Source organism: Halichoeres trimaculatus, unplaced genomic scaffold (assembly GCF_033239565.1).
Source record: "Halichoeres trimaculatus isolate MK-OKI-2021-1 unplaced genomic scaffold, fHalTri1.1 fHalTri1_scaffold_12, whole genome shotgun sequence".
In the NCBI taxonomy this organism is placed as follows: Eukaryota; Metazoa; Chordata; class Actinopteri; order Labriformes; family Labridae; genus Halichoeres; species Halichoeres trimaculatus.
In genome coordinates this window covers 16,511,248-16,531,593 of record NW_027437190.1, presented here as the reverse complement: position 1 = coordinate 16,531,593, position 20,346 = coordinate 16,511,248, and the positions used below count along the sequence as shown (strand labels likewise).

Sequence of the window (20,346 nt, the reverse complement as noted above, 5' to 3'; positions counted from 1 at the left end):
CCCTGGGATGTTGTCTCCTGTATTTGATTCTTGTAACTGGTTTTATGTCCTTGCTTCCCTCACAGCATCCTATCCTGAGCAGGCCAGCCTCTATCAAGCTTGTTGGACAGGATATACCTGAAGTGTTGCCTGAATGCACCGCCAGGTCAGACAGCACCCTAAAAACTCACAGGACTTGTGATTTCTTCTCTGAGCTTGTGCCAAGAAACCATATTGTGTTCCAGCTCAGTTCTTTTAAGATTTTACTGTTTGTGGCTTGTGACTATGTAGCGTTAAGGTTTGTGTCATACTCTATGGCAAGTGTTTAAACAACACACAATAATAAAGGATTCTAAAAAAAAACCTATAATATTGGTGTTTAACTTCATACAAGCACTTTGTGTTACATCTTTTTGTATAAAATTCCTATTAAACAATATTTAATTGATTGATTTACTATGGTAACAAAAAACGTAAATTTCATCACTCTGTACAGCTCAGAGACAAAGGCGCAAAATTGTTTCCTTGGAGTGATATTTGCAATAATTCAATTTGCAACTCAACAACTCAAAATCAACAAAAGCAACAACTCCAAAGAAAAGTTCACTTGAACATAAACACTAAGATTTCCCTCAAATTCCATCTTCTAAATATCAAGAAAATAAACTCTACGTGATTATTGGCAAAAAATAAAAAATAAAATATAAAATAAAATCCACACTATTTAACATAAATGCACTTTTTAAGTGTATACCTCAGTACATTACTATTCCACATCACAATTCATAGTGGGAGAATAAAACGAAAGCTCCTCAAAAGTCTCCATCATTTACCTGCTGGTTTATTGAGATTGCAAGAAAACTGATGTCAAAAAAGATAGTGGTAATATCATTATGGAAGTACATTTTATTTCTTCCCTTCTTCTTCTTCTTCTTTTTTTTTTTTTGTCAACTGATGTTGGTTTTCCTGAAATTACAGGGTTTCCCCCCCTCAAATTATATGTAGTGACATTAGCAAAGAAACTACAGCATTACCCATAAAGTTTGAATAACATATTTTCTATCTCTTCTCATGAAATGATTGTGTTTAATTGATTTATAACGGTTAACTGTGAAAAAAAAAAACTTTTCAGAAGATATACACTAAAAGTGTAAAAAATAAATTATATTGTGAGAATCTTTTCACAAGACAAATTATACATTAAAAAAAAAAAAAAACCTCTGTCAGCAAAACTAGTGTTTAGGGTTTAAAAAAAAAAAAAAAAAAAAAAAAAAAAAAAATATATATATATATATATATATATATATATATATATATATATATATATATATATATATATATATATATATATATATATATATATTTCACAAAATTGAGACTTTTTCAAAATCTGAAGTTGATAAATTACAACACTAGAGTTTTTAAAACTGTGTCTTAAAGTTGGAATGATTGTTGTTGATTGATTGGTTTCTTAAGTCGTGCTCCAGACTTTGTTTTATCCAAATACTTTTGTCACAAATGTAATGTTGCACCCTTTGTCCGTAATGATTTCATATTAAATAAGGGTGTGTGAATCTGAGTTGGTTGTGTCACCACAAATTAAACCAGAAGAGACCGGAAGGGAGCCTTCCTTTACGTTTTCCCGCCGAAACATACCGTGAGTCGTACGTTATGACGATGCAGGACGTAGAGTACTGCACGTACGCGCCGCGGATGTTTATCAGATGATTGAAAAGTTTGGAGCTGCCTGAAGATTAGAAGCAAAAGGAGATAACTGACGAAAAATACGACAGGTCTTTGGTTCAACAATCAACTCTACCCAAGTCAAGTCTTCCTGGACAGGTAGGCCTGTGTTAAAGTCCACATAATGAACTAGAAGCCTCTTAGTAGATGTACCTGTGTTCAGTTGTAGTCACATATTCAGCGCTACTAGCTTGGGTCATAACTTAAGTCTTTGTTGCATTACAAAGCATGTAGTTAAACTTAATATTGTAATGTAATACAATGTAGCGGCTAGCCTACTTTTACCCTTAAAGAGATAAAAAAGAAAAAGAAAACGTTATTCTTCTAAAACCAAACTGTTGGATTCATTGTTCAAGAAGAATCACAATATAGTCAACTGTCTGCTCATGATCTAGTCCTTCTCAGCCCTCCCTGTTACTTTCACAAAACCACGAGTTGAGATCTCTTCAGTACGGTGGCCCTGAAGTACAAAACACACTGTGTGTGTTTTACCTTTTGTGTTTCTTGATCATGTATTTAAAAATGAGTTACAGCCTAATCTGGATCATGTAACCAGCACTGTGACAGATCCATGCTGCTCCATCACTGTTTCAACATAGTAGCACATACAGTGAACAAGAATGTGTTACCAGACCAGACAGTAATGTGTGCCCATGCTGGTGCTAAGAGTCGTGACAGAGCATTTCTTTTGACAGAGTGGGAAACCACCATCTACATGAGGGGATCATATGATTTAAATGCATAGGATGCCGCAAATTGTAGCGGGCTGGAGTTAATGTCAGTTCTGCTCATGTTTTGAAACTCAGCTGGCACTGCCACCTTATACAGGCGGGTGTTAATCTGCCGTGAACAGGCCTGCATTATGCCAGAGAGTTGGACAAGTGAGTGGGAAACAGGTGGCCTCCACTTTCTCTCGTTCCTGGTCTGAGCACTGGCTTCTGGACACAAACTTATACAGCTTGCATTTCTTTGGGGGAATTTCCTTCCAAACCACTTCATTAGTGAGTGAAAATAAACCTCAAATATTACTCAAGTGTTTACATGTGTGGGTTTGTGCAAGGCATAGTTTTCAAATTTCGTGAATGGGCTTAGAGTTATTATTTACCATAATTCTTACTTTAAAGAGTTATGTGCAGAGGTTGATGTCACTCCTGCGTCTGTATTTACTAAACATGGAGCTTGCTAGCTAGCAGGAGGCGTCCACCGTACCTTTCATTCACATGTTTCCACGTACTGTGCTGTTATTAAAGCAGGGCCTGCTTTAAAAAAAGTGCAGGCACTCTTTTTGTTTTCAGCCTTGAGTGTGAAACACACCTGGACTTTAGAGCTGGTGATTTTCCTCAGCAACTCAGCTGTTTAAAATAATATTTAGACCAATCACTGCGTTAAAAACTGTGATGCAACCATCTTATTATTGACAGCTCACAGGGCTGGCTTCTAAACTATTCAGAGGTTGTGGTTTATTCACTTTAGGTTCACTGTGTCTTGGTTTCCCCTTTTCCTCATACTTGTGTTGCAATAACATACCCTATTGTATGCTTTCTAAAAGTATGAGATTCTCATGACAGAGCAGTGATTTCTGCATGCATTGAAATGAAAACTAAGTCTTTATGAAGTGAGTTGCTTGATCTCCCCAGACACCTGCCCGTATCTTCAACAGCTCCATCAATCAAACTTCTATTGTTACACATAAGATAAAAAGAGAACATTAATATTGTTGAGTATAAGTATCTTGATCTACACATAAGACAGCAAGCAGTCTCCCATGAAGGAATGTCCTCATCATAACCTGAAAGACTATATCCACTCTTATCAGTTATATCTTGGCTACAGCACTGAGAATAATTTAGAGGGTTCAAAAAAAATGATGTCAGTCTGACTCTTAGACTCTTCCTCAGGGAAGTTGGTTGTAAAATAGAATAGACTAGAATAAAATTGAAAAAGATAGAATAGGATGTACTTTATCAATCCCCAAATGGGAAATCAGAACACAGCAGCAATATAAGCAAGTCTATTGTGGAAAACATTCAAGAATATAGAAACAAAGTAATGTAAGTGTCAATTAGAAAAAAATGTCCGTCTGAGACGACAGCTTGGCCACCATTGTCCAGTCAGCCTCCACCTCCACAGGGTCTAGGACTAAGCTAACCTTTTTGCTGACCAGTTTGTTCAGTCCCACTCTTCTGTATCCTATCCTCTAACAGCAGGTCAAATCCTGTCCAGCACCTGCACATCGTCCTCGCCACCCTCTCCTCAGCTTGCAGAGAACACAAGCCCCAGCACCCGTTAGCATGGACATGCTACAGGCTGCTAACAGGTAAAATCTAACAATGCAAGCATAGTTACATGTAGGATCTCTGGACACTCACAGCAGCAAAAAAAAAGTTCTAAAAAAATGCAGATGCAACCAGTTTGGTGTTAACCAACAAATGTGCCAAAAAAAGACAGGCTTAAAATACAAAGATAAAGAATAAGAAAGAACAACAAGGAGAGAGTTGCTGCAACAGGCAGCCACTTGGGCAGCGCCTCTTGTTGGGGCTGTTTTGTATTGCTTTGGGACAAAGTTCTCATGCATTGAATGAAGCACAAAATGAGTTCCACCTCAAAGTGATACTTCGGGATGGAACAAGTTGGGTCCTATCACAAGGTTTAGGGCAGAAATTACCCCTACAGCAGTGTTTTTGTGCAGCAGAAGCCCAGAGCGCTCGTACCAAACACCCCCTCCCTGCTCCTCTGCCGGTTTCCTCTGCACTCAGACGGGGCCATTTTTTACTTGATCAAAAACACAAATAAACGGACTCTCACCGAAAAAATCTGATAACGGTCTGCATTCACGCTTTATTTAGAGAATTTTCAGTGCGTTACTAAAGAGAAGAAAATATAAAGAAATATATTGGTTAAAGTTTATTTTCAACTGTACAAGTAGAACGCGTTTTATCTGTTTTCCACATTTCTTTGTTGCCATGAGACCCCCAAGGTGACTAAATCAGGATAATGTTAGTATCAGTGGATGCAGTTAAATTCAGGAAATGTGCACAAAGATAGTCTAATTCTCAACCAATCAGCTAAGTTTAGTGTTGCAGCTCTTTAAGGTGGTCTTATTTTAGATTGGCCTTTGAGTGTGCTCACATGGCAGGAGGTTGCCGGTCTCCAGAAGTGCTATTTTGGGGATCGTGGGCTGAAAATCTTTCGCTGCTGAAACACATTGGTGTTTTTGAAAGCAAGCCCTCCTGAGCCTCTGCTTTTTCTCTCTCTTTCACTCCAGCATCAGTTTTTTTCCTCAGGTAGTATGTTGCAACCCCAGTTTTTCAAACTAATAGACAAAGTCAGGTGTCAGTCAACATTACCCAGACTGCCTGGGGAGTCGTGGCAGCGTTGGTCCTCTGGCGCTGAGCTTGGACACAGATGAGAGAGTGTGGGGAGAAAGAAAAGGAGGCCTGCTTTCCATAACGTTCTTCTATCCTGAGAGGCAGCTCCACTTCATAATCATAAATCGTCTGGATGGAAATTGGGGGTTCGTCGTTTCCCAACATAACAGGGATTTTTTTTAAAATCAAAAGATGGACCGGCGGTTCTCTTGACAGTTTAATATCAAAGGAAAAGTTTTGAAATTTCCCAAAGTTTCTGTTCACTTTTATTTGAAGTTTTGCAAGAGAAGCAGTGGTTGAGGTTCAACGCAAGTTCAACTTAAAAAAAAAAGTCCTCTTATGCTGGACGTATATTACTGCTTTATTTCTTTTATCCTCTGAGCTAATGGAGGTAAAAGTTAATATCTAGGATTTGGGATTTCGTGATAGACCCGGCTCCTTTATCTCTCTCCTGGAGGCTGTGGAGGACCGAGGTCCTCGGCCTCTGCCGGTCTCAGTCCAGCTCTAGCCCATGCGTGTAATGCTGTTTGTAATGAGAAATCTAAACAGGGAGCAGCAGCGAGGCATGACAGGAATTTGTTTCCATTGGAGGAGAGAAGAGAGGAAAAAAAAGGATGAAAAAGAAACGTTAAAGCAGAGTTGTGTCCAGAAGGAGCGCTCACTCAGGCCAGAGCGGAAGACTAATGTTATTGTACATTAGCTGTCGCTCTGCCAATTCTCCCTCAACCACTGGATCCCAGTCTCCCTACCAGTATCTCCCCGTCTCTCTCTGCTTCCTCGGGACTCTGTTTGCTCAGGTGGACAGTGACACAGTTTTCAATGAGCCCCAGTTGCCTCCCCCTCTTTTTTTTTTCGACATCATGGAAGTAGACTGTGTCATCAAGTCAGGGTCCGGAGGGGCCTGCAGAGAGCTGGAAGTTGGAGTTCCAACCCAGGTTTTCTCTGGAGGGGAGGGAGTAGGAAGTGAGGGGGCAAACACTTGGAGGAGGGAAACAAAACTGGAGGGAAAATGCCAAAGTGAAGAAGAGAATGGTTGGAATAAACAAAGCAATCTAAGCTAAAAAGAAGTGAGATGGAGAAATATACGACCACCCATTTAGAAAATTAGAGGGGGGTGGTTGACGTCTGTGGCAGCGGACTTGGTTTATGGTCCAAAGAGGATGTCTTGAAGCAGCTCTGTTTGGAGTTTATTTTATCATGCCACACCGAGCCGTAGCCTCTGTCAGGAATCTCATTCTGCAAAGACTAATTACAGTGTAAACACTACATTAAAGTCTGCAGGCTACTCTACTATTTACCCTTTCTTCCTAACAATCCTGACAACCTTCTGCTGATTGATTTTCTCCACCGTGGCCGCCTCTGCAGGTGTTTATTTGTTTCAAAAGTTGCATGCAATTCATGCTGGAGTGGATGGATTCAAACTTTAGAGAAAAGAGACAGAAGAGTCTTTACCACCTGTCAACTGCTGCTAAACTGAGGACAACCAGCTTGCACAGAAGGAGAGAAGACACCAGTGTTCAAGTTGCTGACACATTCAGCAGATAAACTACATTACATGTAACCAGCACCTCAAAGTGAGCCAACACTCAAGGGAGGCACCCGAGTATCAAACTCAGACAAACCAGGAAACTGTGCTTCATTAGCACATCCATGGGAGCTGAGGAGTGGTCACTCAGTGTCAGTCACCTGCACGACCGAGCTGGACGACGTAATTACTACCACATGGAGCCAAAGGGCCGGAAGAGGGTGCTTTAAAGGCAGCCCGAGAGTTATGGCCTCCTAGATCCTTCGGCATTTAAAATAAACAAGGAAACTGCTACTGCCCGCAAGTGAGCCGGTGTCACTGTTTCAACCTTTTTAGATTCTTATTTTGATGACCACGCCTGACCTCACATGATGCACTTAATGGACTAATGCAGTAGACTTTTTTGACAAACAAAGTTAATTTCAGTGGCCACAGTAAAAATTAAAAGTCTCGACATGAACTTACAAAAATCCTGCTTAATTGATAATTGCACTTTTTTAAAACTAAAAGATAACAGATTACCATTGTGTCACTTGTGCATTGAGGTGCCTGGCTAAACTAAAGTGAGTTCTACTGTTTAAATTTGGATCAACACATCACTTTTTTGCAGCTAACTGTGTGTGTAAACTACAGCTGAAACGATTCCTCGAATAATTCGAGGTACTCGATTTAAAAAAAAATAACCGAGGAATTTTCTCCGCCTTGAGGAATCGTTTAATTAAAAAAAAAAAGATCAAAGAATGGCATTTCAAACAGAGCTGACACCATATTTAGAGAGTTTTCCGCCTCTCAAGCCACTTCTTTGTCAAAATAGCGACTAGCAACAAATCTAGCTTCTTTTCTGGAGTTTGGAGGCTGATATGAAAGCATGTATTGATCTGCATCAGCTGCCTGTATCTCATAACTCATCAGATTGCACGGAACTTGGAATTTATCACCCAAAGTCACTTGATTTTACACTTGCTTGAAACAAATTTTAATTTGAAAAATAACTGCTCTTTAACTTAACAAAAATGTGTTTTATCCGATTACTCGATTAATCGATGGAATTTTCAGTAGAATACTCGAATACTAAAATGTTGGATAGCTGCAGCCCTAGTGTAAACTTTGAATAGTGAGGATAAAGGCACAGAATGGAAAGACTCACGGTCAAATATCCCATTTGACTGAGCACATACACTCAGAACAGAAAAGTACCTGAGGATGATTAAAAATCGAACTGCTATGTCGTCCCTCCGTGTTTGTCAGTGTGTGATGTAAAAACAGGACTTTATGGTGTTTTTTCTGTGTTGTGTGATTCTTACACTGACACCTGAGGAGTGTTGATACTCAGGCGGGGCCTGTTCACCCGGCAGCTGCCTGGGAGGTGTAATAGGTTGTCTTACAAAGCACAGACAGGAAATGAACCCTGCTATCAGGCTTGAATCAGCCACATCTGGACTCAATTATTCATTCTGGTTGTTTTTGGCTGGTGATAAATGATTTAGTCACATTGCTGACACCATTGCACAAGTCCAAATATATCTATGATATGGCTCAATTTATTATTGCATGTATGTATTATTTAATGTGTTATTTTTCAGGATTTTACGGCTTATTGCTTATTAAATATTTGCAGGATTGTGTCATCGCTAAGCCTCTGTTTCTTGATTTTTCTCCTCACTGTTGACTCTTTTTGTGATTAACTGTGTTCTTAGGCGATAAACCCACACTGTGCTTTCTGTAATTTCAAAATAAAACACACATTATTATCCTTATCTTGACACAGTGCTCTGATGTTGAAGCTGATTGTTTTGTTTTGTTGCACTTGCTTGCAGGGTGCAGGAGAGCAAACACATTCAAATATCTCTGCAGTCCAAATCAAACACGGGCATTTCTGGCGTGACCACAGGAGGAAGTTTAATAGCTCCTCAGAGGTTATGAACTGTTGACAGTTAATAAGTCATAAAATTTCCCCTTAAAAAGGACGCTAGATTCCATCAGCAGGCACCCCGTACAAAGAACCGGAAAGTAAATATCAGGCGATGGAAGTGGACTGGAATCTCTCAGTGGCGGCTCATGGAGAGTCTCTAGAGCATGTCCCTCAAGGTTTCCTGATTTCTAGAGGCATGAAGGAAAAATGACCACATTACTGAGCCATTTTCCCTTAAAGTACAGCAACTTTTTTTCTCCTCTACAGAATATGGGGCCTTGGGAGCAGAGGCAGCACATTGCAGGCAACTGACCTTCGTGATTACACCTCATATTATTGTTCTTGTCATCCATTTTCTCTGGCCCTTGGGATGTTTGCCGAGGTAACGGCACACAGCGGGCCGTCTCGGCTGACCCACGCTGTCCTCTGCATTTTCAAACCTGGCTGTGATGAAGGGAAGTCCCTGCCTATGATCCCTAACCCCTGATGAGGAGGCTTCTCAGTTTCAGCTCCAGGTCCTGCCTGGGCCTCATATCCCTCTCTGCTTCTTTGCCATCACCACCACCTCCACCCCCACCTCCACAACTCACCGCAAAGGGCATCCTGTCTGAAAAAGCTGTATTTTCAGAGACGTCTTCTCTGGCAACTCTGGCAGAACAGAAGATGGGAGAAGTTAGGAAATTATTTTAGGAGCTCTGTCCAGAGCATAGACTGAAAAAAGAACAAACGATCCTAGAAACACTACCCATTAGCTGCTGAAGTTTAAAGGCAGTAGTTTCTGTGATGTAAATATTAATCCTATTCAGCGTTTCGCCAACGTAGCAGGAGGGACAGCAGCAGAGTGAAGGCCTCCTGTCTCAAAGAGGAGATTCACTGACTCTGCTTCTTCTCTTAAACTGTGAAGTCTTCCCAATAAAACCATCACTCCACTCTTTTTTAAACTTGACTGTACACTGCTAATTACATTAAATGCATGACTTTGACCAAATGAGGGAGAAAAATTGTTAAAAAGTGGCATTGCTGGCCAGGTCGGTGCTGCCAGGTGTCCCAGAATGCTTTGCACAGTAGGGCAGCTATCGAATAATTTAGTATTCGAGTATTCTACAGAAAATCCAATCGATTAATCGAGTAATCGGATAAAACACATTTTTGTTCAGTTAAAGAGCAGTTATATTTCAAATGAAATTTTTTCTCTTTAGAAATCGAATTTTCTGATACAGCATGTCAATAAGAGCACTTGCTTTGGTAGCTCCAAAATTTGTAAACACACTTAGACACATTTTTGTGCCTTGTACATCTCATCAAATGTTGCGGACCCAAATGGCACCCGTTTCGTAGAATGACCCATTAGTCTTCAAACTCCAGAAAAGAAGCTAGATTTGTTGCTAGTTGCTATTTTGTATAAGAGGTAGCTGGAGGGTCTTAAAACTCTCTTAATATGGCCTCAGCTCTATTTGAAATACCACTCTTTGATCTTTTTTAAAATTAAACGATACCTCGAGGCGGAGAAAATTACTCGAGTAATTTTTGTAATCGAGTACCTCGAATCATTCGAGGAATCGTTTCAGCTCTATTGCACAGAGAAGTATAGTCAGGCCAAACTGTGCTGATTTTATTGCCTCAATACCTGAAAAACAATGAGGCTATGACTGCCCTGTATATGCTGCTTTAACAGGTGCCAGGTCCTGTGACTCCTGACTCGAGCACCAGAGCAACCAGAACATGATAACGATGAAGATGAAGATGAAGATGAGGGGCATCCACAGTTAGGCAGAGAGAAATGACTGAAGTTTGAGACATGCTCATGCAGCTTCACCAAGAGAAAAAGTGACAGTTTCGTCTGACTCCTCTCAAAACCTCCTACATCCTTTTGTTGGGATATCAAGAGAGGAAAAGTTGTGTTTTTTGTGTCCTGTGGGGTTGAAAGAAGAAAATCTATTTACAAAAGCATGAAAATATTTGATCAGGAGCAGCGGGGGAAGGAGTGTTTTAATGACCTGATCCACAGGCCTCTGGCTGGCTGCAGGCTTTCTCAAACTGCAAAGAGCCCACTGCTCTGCCTGCCAACGCTTTGGGGCAGAGCTGAGATGAAACAGATAAGATAATTGTCTCTAATGAAATCCAGATCTCCACGTCTGTCTGGACCAGGAGTAGCTGGGTCTGTTTACCTTTTTTTTCGTTTTTGGAGGGGGTGCTCCATATTGATCTTGAATTTGGAGAGAGAGTGCCTGTAGAAGTTTGCTCCTTAATTCAAACCAGAGCTCGTGTACCGGCCCTGGCGGAGCTTTGATACTGTTTGAAGTTCTGTGAGTGAACACGGCACCGTGGGCCTGCTGGACCACGTTGTCATGACAACTCTAATTTTCTTCCTTTATGGCCGTGTTTTTACACAGGAAGGGAACCATTATGTTCTTTGGGCATTTGCATTTCTCTGGGGCAAGTGTTAAAGGTCAGGGAAATGAACCAAAATACCACATAATGCGAGTCAACCTATGCGTGCGTTGATGTTGTGAAACATTTCTTGGATTACTCACGAAAACATGTTCACAAGGTCAGAAACAAAACTCTACTTCTGGTGAAGTTTGTCAAGGTTCCAGTAAAGTGCCTCATTGCCCCATTACTGTTGTATTTGGAGTCTCTTGCCAATTTCGCACAGCAGTATTCAGGCTACTTTCTTTTAAACATACAAACTCTGCAGAACTCTACAAAATATCTCTCAAATAGAAAACACAAAAAAGGCATCTGATGTTGAATAATCAGCCGTCACCATGCTTGAAATTAGAATTTTTTGAACATGGTGCTGTTTTCCCTGATGATTTCCATTTGTGTCCAGACATCATCCATGGGAAGATGTATCTGCTCCAGGATAACACTTTACAGTCCAACCAGACGATCTGGTACACATGAAACAAAATCAGAAAATTAAGCTGCTGCTTTTACGCGGTAAATTTTTGAATTAAATCTTAATCATCATTTGAAAAAAGGGGAAAGCAAACAACTGGAGCTATCAGCTCTTGAGTAAGTCAGACAAACAAACAACAGTGACCTGATTCTGTTTAAAAGTGATGAAATTTTATTCCCACCTTTATATTCCTGAGCTAAGAACAAATGTCACACACCAGAATCGCATAACACCCACTTCAAGAAGCATTTCACACAGTGATGTGAGAGTGATGCTACAGGTTTTAGAAAAAAAAACTTCAGCTGGAAAACTAAAGGATGGTTGTTGTATAGATTTGTTCAGTAACCAGAAACCTACAGCTGAGTGACTTATCTTAGGTTTTAACAGGCTGAGCGATGTGACTGAACAAAGTTGATCTGATGTCGCTCTGCTCAGCCTGGGGGTCACAAGGATCTGGGAATCAAAGGAGGGAGCGACCAAACACACAGAGGTTGACCAAACACTCTGCTCTCCCTTTGCCCTGGTGTAAAACTATCCTCCAAACAACACTGGTCCTCTTTGAACTTGATTTGGCTCTGAGGGCACAAAAAGCTGGTGGTCTGCTGCAGAGGATGAGTCAGCACCCTGATGTCATGCAGATGAAGGAGATAAGATGAGCTTTGTGCTGACGCTCAGATTATCAGGAGGCTTCCCAATGGGGTCTCAGGTACAATTTGACATATAAGCTGCGTTTCCACCAAGCAGTACGGGTCGGTTCAGTACGGTTTGGGACGGTTTGGGACAGTTAAGTCTCATCCCGTTTGCGTTTCCACAGCAAACTGTGCCCTCTCGTGGTGGGCGGCGTGTAAGCCGCATGCCGGAAGCCACAGCTGGTAAACAATAGTGCGACGCCGTAGCAGCTTACCCCGCGATTAAATCCAACAAAGAAGAAAACGCGACACAGTAAACAAAGAGCACGGATGGAAGACATGCAGCATTTCGTCCTCTCTGTGATTTTCATGTAACTCTCTGTTACAAAGTGCAATCAAGCTTCGTTTCAGAGAAGTCTGTGAGCCGCCAGGAGAAATGCAGCCGCTGTCGGGGTGAGTGACGATTCTTTTGACCAATCAACCGTCTGCAGTGTGTTGCTCCACCTCCCGAGAGCGGATCGGTTCAGTCTGGCACCCATACGAAAGGGTCCCAAAAAAGTGGGACGGCTCGTCTCGGTTTTTAGGGATCCGTCCCGGGATGAGTCTGTGGAAACGCTGCTAAAAGCGCACCGTACCGAGACGAACCGACCTGGACTGCTTGGTGGAAACGCGGCTATACTGAGGTTACAGTTTGGTTTTTATCACCAACACATTGTAAAGTATCTTTGCGGTCAAGACAACCTTGCAAAGACGATGCCAAAACACTTTTATTGGCATTGTCATTGTTTGTGCTGCACAGTAATAGATTAATCACATAAAGGCCTAGAAATACATCAGTCTAATAAATGCAATAATACTTTGCAAAAAATGATACCTTTGCTCAAGCTACTTTTGTATCTGCACACAAAGAAAGTACTTTTTAATTGTTACTCTTGTTCCTCATATCCTGGTGTCCCTCACCCGACCAGGTGTCTCCTCCGTCAGTGAAATGAAGGATCCCGACGCCTGACGTGTTAGGAGTCAGCATCCTGCACCGACGCTCCTGCTGGGATAAGAGGAAACACGGGATGAGTCAGAACTCATAAAGAACATTAAAGCCAGGTGAGAGCTTGCCTAAAGACAAACACACACTACAACTGATCCAGTTTACCGCTCAGTGACTTATGCTGGAGAACAGCTGAAGAGGTGATGAAACAAACTCTTCGATTAGAAAGTTAAACTCATTCTTTACTCCGTACGTCAGGGCGAGTTGTCTAGAATCACCAAAATCAATTTGCTTTTTTTATCTTCATAAGAAATTCTACCACAAACTTTCTTTTTCCAAAGATTAAACTAAGTGGGAGGTTTCACTCATAATATTTGACAGCTCTATAAATCAGTGGGCTGGAGCAGTATTTGATGAGAGAATGTTTCTGTTTTAATGCAGCGTTTTAAAGAGTGAAAACAATTTTCTGGATGTTAGTTACAGAACTGAAGAAATAAATTACCTCTTTAGTTTCACAGACAAGAAGGAGGGGAGGGCTTTTAAAGGTTTCCTGACAGCACAAATAGCTTATATATATATATATATATATATATATATATATATATATATATATATATATATATATATATATATATATATATATATATATATATATATATATATATATATATTTATATATATTTATATATATATATTAGGACAGGGCAACGATTAAAACTTTTAATTGTAATTAATCGCATGATTTCCCTGATTAATCATAATTAATCACATTGTGAAAGTGCCATAACATCTGTCATGCAAACACTAAATCAGTACTTGTTATACAGTTATAGTTAAATCACATATTTAGTGCAAATCAAATTTACAAAATGTAAATAGAAAATTAAAGCTTATTGCCACTGTCAGGGCATTAAAGTGATACTCCGGGATGGAACAAGTTGGGTCCTATCACAAGGTTTAGGGCAGAAATTACCCCTACAGCAGTGTTTTTGTGCAGCAGAAGCCCAGAGCGCTCGCACCAAACACCCCCTCCCTGCTCCTCTGCTGGTTTCCTCTACACTCAGACAGGGCCAAATTTTACTTGACCAAAAACACAAAAAAGGGACTCCCACCGAAAAAAATCTGATAACGGTCTGCATTCACGCTTTATTTAGAGAACTTTCAGCACGTTGCTGTCACACAAAAACACCACTAAATAAGGCTCTAGTTCTCGTCGTGTCTCTTCGTCCTGGCAGACTACCTGCATTTGTTCATATCTGGCACGCCGCGCGCGCGGACTGATGCACTAAGCGCAGCGCCTTTAAGTTCCGTGGCGTTGCCCCTCTTCTCCATGCTTGTTTTGGTTACCCATCATGTTTCTTTTCCAATTTCACTTCGGTTCCACCGCGGTCAGCAACAGACATTTACAAAATAAAAGCATGTGAGCAACATGCACTAATGTGCGATAAAATATTCAACGGCGTTAATAGATTGACGGGTAAACGCGAAAATAACGTGTTAACTTGCCCAGCACTAATATATATATATATATATATATATATATATATATATATATATATATATATATATATATATATATATATATCTTTACTAGATGGATGGATTATTATTTTTTTTTTACATCCTTTTCACTCTACAATCCTGACTGCTTAACACCTACAGCCTGTATTAGATCATTGGTCTTCCTTTTAGTCATATTTGCAACTGCTGCTGCTTCTTAACCCAGAATCCACCAAACTGGATCATAATAAAGTGTCTGTATGACCCTCAAAGAGGACAAAGAAGCCACTGTAACACAAGGTAACAACACATCAATTATCAGTGTGACATTAGAGTCCTGGCATTCAATGTTGGTGGGATTGTGGGGCTACAGGTTAATGAAGGGAATAGGATTAATACCAGGGGAGGAGTGGACTGCCCTCAGGGACAGACGCAGGGATGCTGCATCATTAGAGCCTGATTAACCCCACCCCCAGTCACACACAATGACTGCATGTTTCTCGGTGTGCCCCAATAAGGGACAAATTGTGCTCTAATTCTATTTGCCACCAGGTAGAGGTCACTTTTGGTGAGCCCCTCCTGAAATTCCAAAAGCAAGAATATATTCCTAAATATATAAAATTTGAACGTTTTGAGACTAGAGAGTGTGTTCTAAGCTTTACCAACATGTGGTCCACACTCATCACACAGTTTACAGACTGTGTTGAGGTATTCTTTTTCCCCTCTTCCTCAGAAAATAATCCTTTGTATTTCATGCTCAAACTGGGGCTACACTTTTATACACACACTCCATCTTGATTGAACATAAACAGGAATGTTTGAAATCACTGCGTTGGACTATACAACCGCCCTCCACTCTGTCTGTGTGTTTATACTTCCTGTGAGAGGCCCTCTATTTATGGACAACTGAAGAACACAAATAATCATCCCCCTCGGGTGAAAAATCTGCTTTTATTATCTGCAAACTTTTGCGATGCCTTTGTGTATGCTCACGCTGCCTTCTGATTGCCTGTTTATTATTACAGCGTTTCTGCTGAGCCAATGGGGATGGGGCCAGTTTTGAAAGGTGCCAAGCCTTCTCCAGACCTTTTCCTGTGCGTGACATCATTGTGTATTCCTCTAAAACACACTGATGCGTGTCTTGTCTGCAGCCTGGGTGGCACACATCACACACAGCAGTTTAAACATGAGGTGTATTTGTTTTGACTGAAGTATCAGAGGACATTTCTGGACACATCCAGATCACATGCCTCAGTCAGGGAGTCTTTCTGAAGGACCAGTGTACCAGTGTATATCTCAGTGTGATGAAACACCCACCTGTCATGGCTTCACATTTACAGCTGGGATCTATAATTTGCCAGCTTAAACACAGTGTGTGTCCACAAGCTTTCAACCAGGTTTATTTAAGTGTCTAGTTAACATTTTCTCAAACAGCTAACGACTACAATTACATCTGTTTGTGTCCTCTTTTACTAAAATACCTGAAAAAGTAATGATTCAACTCTTTAAGTTCAGTTCACATCATTTGCCTCAACTTTTATTTCACGTGTTAGACAGGAGCTCTGCTGAACGATGAAAATTTCTAAAGCTTATGAATCAATGTTTCTTCAAAGGTAGGAGTCAAAATATGGTCTTCTCTTTATAGTAAAGCCTGAATGCAGAAATTACTGCAACAACAACTTTCATTCTGAGAAGCAGAACGCAAAATCAGCCCCTAACAGTCTTTGTTCTCACGTACGCTTTTTGCACAATTCATGCATGAATGCAGCTGAACCTGCAAAGCAGTTTTGGATTAAGAAGTATACACCTCCACTCTAAAGGTGACACGTACAGTGATAGAGCATGTCTTGATTCATGTAAAAGAAAATCATTTATCAGTGGAATCCGTAGTTTTTTTCTGGACATGTTTTTCAATTGACTTTATTTTGAGCAAAAAAATATCCATCCACCGAAAACCCTCCTTAAAAAGTTGTTCAAGCTTTGTAAATCATCAAGTCGTGGCAGAAATAATACATTTAGTCTCACTGCTTTTTTCCACAAAATTAGGTCTCCAGCTCTGCACGGATCAACAGAAACACACCTGCTCCTCTATATGGCATAAATTAAATGTGTCGACAGTTTCAGGCACATGATTTAATAGACCATTTTCATTTCAAGCGTTTAGCGTACACCTGTGGCTACATTTAGACTTTAGAGCACAAAAAATGAAAATATTCTGACAACATTAACTTTTTAAGATTTTATTTCGCATTTTTAAATATTCATAATAAAATGGCTTATTACTCTAACATGATTGTGTGAAATGTTCCTAACATGATCACGCCAAAAGAAAAAAGATAAAAGGCCATGAAGTTATTGCTTGTTTTGCCCATTCTGAAACATTTTGCTGTTTGTTCCTTATAAGTTTAACCTTGTAGTGCTGTTGTATAGATATAACACAACAGCAGGTTCTGTGCTTAAGACCAGTGGACCCAACAGGTAAAAACAGCTGCTGTCTGCTTATAGATATTTTTTAAAAAAAGATTTTCGATCCCAATCCACACATTTATTTATGATGCTTCAAATCTAATATTTTATTTTTCTCTAGAACTTCTGCTAATGCAGCCTTGTTACAGGCAGCAATAACACAAGTGACATTTTTTTGTTTTGTAAACATTATTGTTGTGGACTAGAACAGAAGAGGCTTTTTATGTGTATTGTTGCACAGAATGCCCCGGACCCAAAGAACAACATTAGAGATGTAAATGTATTCAACAGTCAGACTGCAGCCTGCGGCAGCGATGCACTGAATCTGTCTGTTTGTATTTAGTCTCTTTTTCTACAGTTTCCTAGCCTGCAGATCTACTCTCTGATTCTCTGATTGGATGCAGCTCAGCTTCTCTTCAGCTGGATGTTTCTGTTCTGATGAGAGACTGATCAAACTGTGTGTGGGCTTGAAAAAAGTCTGATTACCAACTAGAGAGCTTTTATTTCTCACTGAGGATCATCTGGAAATTCACTTATTGTGGAGCGGGCAGTGAAGTCTGCACCTGCTCTGTGCTGCAGATAAATTTAAATGCTCAAAGACAACGTTATTTCAAATTTTAGTTGCCTTTGGTGTATGCATTTAAAATTATTTAAAGGACTTTTATTATTTAACAATAAAACACATTTTAAAAAACTAAACTGGTATGCAAAACATCAATGATTGAGCTTATGGATTTAAAATAAGGGGAAAAATGTGAAAGGCTGTGAGATGAAACTTGAGAATAAAAGAGGCAAATTCTGGAGGCCTAATTAATGATGGAAAAGTCGAAATGTTTTTGTTCTATACATCATGGTACGCCTGTGGAGCTTAATGTATCACCTGTCAGCTGCTGGTGCACCTGAGTAAAAAAATGAGCATTTTTAACAGCAAAATAAAATACAATTGTAATTCATGTGTATTACAATAACAAGTTGTTAAATGAATAAGAAATGCTATTTAAAAGAATGTACTACCACTCACAAAACTCGAGCTAAGCCACGTGTAATATGACAAAAGTCATAGAATTTTATTGTAGATAAAATCATTAGAGTTATATAAACATCTAGGACAGTTACAAAAATTGAGAGGAAAAAAAGAGAAATGTAATTTGATAGTGCATTTCTTTTAGTCACCGTTTTTTGTTTGACTCATTGTTAATGTTTGACTCAACAGCTCAGGCTCAGAGGAAAAAATGTGTCATGCCTTTCTTTTTTTTCCCCCTCCCTATAGCTGGATGATAAAGTCTCGTTGGCTTTTTACAGTAACTCCCCTCCACTGAGCCTCCTCCCTTCACACACACACACACACACACACACACACACACACACACACACACACGCACACACACACACACACACACACACACACACACACACACACACACACACACACACACACCAGGTCTAATACTTTGACGGCAGTAGGCCCGTTTGAATTGAACTTAAAAAAACATCCTGAACTTGACCTCAAGTCTCTCAGAAACGATCAACGATGCAACTTTGAACTCTTGAGAAGTGTTCTAGTCCATTTCTCTTGGTCTCTTAGCTTACCTTTGTCTACGTGAGGTCCACGTATTGTAATTCCTCGCCGGTGTCTCTTCTAAATATCCATTTCAATCAAACTTACAGGATAAATGAGAGTAAAGCAGCAGAGTCGCTCTGGATATGGACGCGGAGCTCCTCGCAGCTCTCCCTCTCTGCAGAGCACTAACGCGCTGCACGGCTGCTCCCTCTGAACATCTGCTCATTTCACGTGACTTTTTAAAAAATACTAACATCTGTTCTAAATAGGTTTCATTCTGTGCCTCTGCATCGTGTCAGTTGCCAACTCCTCTGTGCTGCAGAAGGAGAGAGGAAACTTATTTAAGCCTGTTGCATTGCATAAGGACTAAAAAAACATACTTTTGGTGCATGCACGAAAAAGTTACGACTTTTACTTTTTTCTGGGGCCTGTTGAATTTTCTGGGAGGAAGTGAAAAACGTAAAATGAAGTTCGAGAAAAGCTTCAGACTGCGTATGAAAGACTTGAAAAACTTTGTGTGTGTGTGTGTGTGTGTGTGTGTGTGTGTGTGTGTGTGTGTGTGTGTGTGTGTGTGTGTGTGTGTGTGTGTGTGTGTGTGTGTGTGTGTGTGGGTGGGTGTGTGTGTGCGTGCGCGCGCAGACCTGCAGCCCATAAGCTACCTTCACGGCCTCCTTAAATTTCATAGACATCTGGGAATTCCATACATGCCTCGCAAGCCAATTACACACCTTCAAACGGACACACACTTTGATTTGGACAGTGAGAAACACTTTCCCAGATCACAGATCAATCACAGCACGATAACACTGCGAAGGATTTATTTAGTGACAATAATCGAGGTTATCCTCCTGGGCTATTTGGCATGCGTAAAGACGCACGAAGACTTATCTTGCAAACACTGTGTTGCGCTCTGCAAACTACGTGGAACTATTTTATTTATAAAATATGAAAAAAATGAAAATGTAAGGATTAGATTTTTGTTGTTGTTCTTGAGACGTTTTTTGATTAATAAAATATGGTTGTAATTAGATCAGTGAGAGTCTTAAAAATATCTAAAAGGACGTTAGAAATTGATATTTTTATTCATTGCCAAAAAGAATAAACACCGTGGCTCCGACCTTAATAGCAGGTTGACTTGACCTCAATGTAACTGTTTTACTTATAATTGTGAGTCTAAGTTCTAACCCTTAATCCAACAGTAAACAAATTCAGGAAAGGATAGAATGAAGGAGAGAAACAAGAGACACAAGGAGAGAAACAAGAGACACAATCTTTAATTAAAAAAAAAAAGAGTTATAACATTTTTTTTCTGACTGCCTTTTTTTTTCTTTTTTTTGGACACAAGACCCATCCCTTTTTAAACGTTAAACGCGGCCTTTTCCTATCAGTCTAGTTATATTTGAAGTGCAACTTGTATCAAACCCCCGTTTTCCCTCACTTTGACGGATCACACAAATAATGGCTTTATGTTTCTCCTGCGCATTTACATGAGCCAAAAAACGACGTTTTCCCTAGCCACTGACGTTTTTGAAATGAAATCAGTTATAGTCAGACCACGTGATTAATGCAAGAAAGCTGTTTGTTTTGTATTGCTGTAATTTTTTGCGTAATTTAATCTTCCACTATAACATTAGGTCGACACACAAAAATAAACAAAAGAAGCACTTTTATCGTTATTTTCTTTAATGCAAAAAATGTACAAACATTTACAAAAACGTTATTAAAAAATAGGAATGTCTTTGTATATTTCCGACACAGGAACTGTTCCTGATTGTA

General features: G+C 40.0%; 1 long non-coding RNA gene across 1 annotated transcript; it reads left to right on the top strand.

Moving 5' to 3' along the window:
• The first annotated feature begins 1,665 nt into the window (after positions 1 to 1,665).
• Positions 1,666 to 16,758, top strand: LOC141801140 (uncharacterized). Its single transcript, XR_012599376.1, has 4 exons — positions 1,666 to 1,821; positions 3,927 to 4,039; positions 13,027 to 13,159; positions 15,569 to 16,758. It is a non-coding gene; the product is annotated as an uncharacterized LOC141801140 (long non-coding RNA).
• Positions 16,759 to 20,346: the final 3,588 nt, after the last annotated feature.